We start from the raw sequence: 3,196 nt of genomic DNA, 5'->3' as shown, positions 1-3,196 counted from the left end.
GCCCATTGGCCCATCTGATCAAGATCCTGTTGTACTCTGAGGTAAGCTTTCTCGCTGGCCTTTAAGTCCTGGGATTTATCCACCTTTATGCATTTTAAGGCATCTAGCACCTCCTCCTCTGTAATACAGACAGTTTGCAAGATGTCACTATTTATTTCCTCAAGTTCTATATCTTCTACATCCTTCTCTATAGTAAACACTAATGCAAAATAGTTCCACACAGAGATGGCCTTGCTGATCTTAAGGGCTCTATTTTCTCCCTAGTTATCCCAATGTATTTGTAGAATCCTTTTGGATTCTCCTTAACTTTATTTGCCAAAGATAACTCATGTCTCTTTTTTGCCCTCCTGATTTCCCTCTTAAGTATATTCCTACTACCTTCACACTCTTCTAGGGATTTACTTGATCTTTGCTGTTTACACCTGACATATGCTTCCTTCATATTCTTGACCAATACCTCAATTTCCAGCATTTCCTACACCAACAGACTTGTCCTTGAACCCTAACAGGAACATGTTGTCTCTGGACTCTCGTTATCTCATTTCTGAAGACTTCCCATTTTCCAGCTGGCCTTTAAGTCCTGGGAATTATCCACCTTTATGCATTTTAAGGCATCGAGCACCTCCTCCTCTGTAATACAGACAATTTGCAAGATGTCACTATTTATTTCCTCAAGTTCTATATCTTCTACATCCTTCTCCATAGTAAACACTAATGCAAAATAGTTCCACACATAGATGACCTGCGAACACCTATCCTCAATCAACTTTTGAAAGTTCTTGCCGAATACCTTCCAAAATGGTCCTTCTCTAATTTAGGACCTTAACTTTTAGATCTGGTCTATCCTTTCCCATCACTATTTTAAAACTAATAGAATTATGGTCAGAAGCCTCAAAGTGCTCCCCACGTCACCTCAGACACCTGCCCTGCCTTATTTCCCAAGAGTAGGTCAAGTTTTGCACCTTGTCTAGTGGGTACATCCACATATTGGACCAGAAAATGTTCTTGTACACACTTAACAAATTCCTCTCTATCTAAATCCTTAACCCTATGGTAGGCCCAGGCTTTGTTTAGAAAGTTAAAATCCCACAACACAACCATCCTATCATTCTTACAGGTAATTGAGATCTCCTTATAAATTTATTTCTCAATTTCCCACTGATTATTGGGGGTCTATAGCACAATCCAAATAAGGTGCTCATCCCTTTCTTATTTTTCAGTTCCACCCAAATAACCTCCCCGTACGTATACCCAGGAATATCCTCCTTAAATCAGCCGTAATGTTATAATTAATCAAAATGCCACACCCTCTCCTCTCTTGCCACCCCCTCTCTCTTGCCACACACCCTCCTTCTCCACCTTGGTCCTTGCTGTAGCATCTATACCCTGGAACATTAAGCTGCCAGTCCTGTCCATGTGTCTGTAATTGCTATGATATCCCAGTCCCATGTTCCCGACCCATGCCCTCAGTTCATCTACCTTATCTGTTATGTTTCTCGCACTGAAATAAATGCAGGTTAATTTATCAGTCTTACCTCATTCTCTATTTTGTTCCTGCCTGTCCTGTCTGTTTGGCTCATTCCTCTTCCTAACTGTACCAGTCTCAGACTGATCTGTTTCCTCACGATCTTCTGGGTCACATCCACCTCTCTTACCCTTTACTAGTTTAAATCATCCCGAGCAGCTCTAGTAAATCGCCCTGCCCAATATTAGTCCCCTTCTATTTCAGGTGCAATCCATCCTTATTATACAGGTCACTTCTACCCCAAAAGAAATTCCAATGATTCAAAAATGTGAATCCTCTCCTGCACCAGGTCCTCAGCCACACATTCATCTACTCTACCCTCTTATTCCTACCCAGCTCGCTCATGTCACCAGGACTAATCCAGATATTACTACCTTTGAGGACCTCCTTTTTAAATTCCTCCTAACTTCTGATATTGTTTCCTCAGAATCTTGTTCTTTTCTCTTCCTATGTCGTTAGTTCCAATGTGTATAACAACTTCCTGCTGGTCCCTGAGAGTGCGTTACAGTCCGCACTATTTTCCGAATAAAGCACACTGTGGGGTGCCACAGGATAGCCACAGGAGACTCCTGCATTACCTGCCTCCTTCTCCTACCTTTCCTGGAGGTAACCCATCTATCTGTATCTTTGGTTTATCTCTCTCCCTGCAACTGCCATCCATTACACACTCTTGCTCCTGTAAATTCCTCATTGCCTTTAACTGCCGCTCCAACCAATCCATAGGATAGGAATCACATTCCTGCAGACATAATCATCAATAAAATGGAAACTCTCTCTGATCTCCCACAAACAACAGGAAAAGCACATCATTCTACTAAAGGCCATCTTTACACCTTAACAATCTACAGACCCAGAAAATAGCATTATCTTGCTGCGCTAAAAACACTGCTCCAGGCTTACTTAGTACTAATGTTTTTATACTTTTGAAGTTAAATCAAGAGACAGATCTGAATAAAACCATACAATCAAAAAGAACTCATTCTACTCTCTATTGTAGATTTATAAAAGAAAACCAGTAAGGTTACACTTTAAAAAGATGCTTAGCTGCTGGCCAAGTGCTGGCAAATGGGACTAGATTAGGTTAGGATATCTGGTCGGCATGAACAAGTTGGACCGAAGGGTCTGCTTCTGTGCTGTACATCTCTATGACTTAATGATTTTATGACTCCTGCTGTGGCCTCCCATACACAGGTTTCTCCAAGGTTACCTGGGAATTTTGCTGTTTGTTTATTTTCCTTAGAACTAACTCCAATGTCCAGAGATACTTGAAACCAAACAGCAAAGGCAGCAGCTGTGCAGGTTATTACTGGGTCAGACAGCAGTGTAGGTTTACTTCTCTGTTTAAAAATGTGCTCCTGGAAAAGCGTAGCAGGTCAGGCAGCATCAAAGGAGCAGGAGAATCGACGTTTCGGGCAAAAGGCCTTCTTCAGGAAAGAAGAAGGGCTTATTCTCAAAACGTCGATTCTTAAGCTCTGATCTCCAGCATCCGTAGTCCTCACTTTCTCTTACTTCTCTGAATCACTTCCCGTGTGGTCACTGCCAAGTTCCCACACAATGCAACATCTTATGAAACAGTAAATACTGCTCCTAGAATTTGAGAAAATCAGGTCCAACACTGCAAATACCTCAAAAAAAAGGAGCAGCTCTTACTGCCACAATTTTCTCCCATCC

The sequence above is a fragment of the Chiloscyllium punctatum genome, chromosome 2 (genome assembly GCF_047496795.1).
Source record: "Chiloscyllium punctatum isolate Juve2018m chromosome 2, sChiPun1.3, whole genome shotgun sequence".
In the NCBI taxonomy this organism is placed as follows: Eukaryota; Metazoa; Chordata; class Chondrichthyes; order Orectolobiformes; family Hemiscylliidae; genus Chiloscyllium; species Chiloscyllium punctatum.
The sequence above is the reverse complement of the archived record's forward strand: the minus strand, read 5'-3'. Positions refer to the sequence as shown.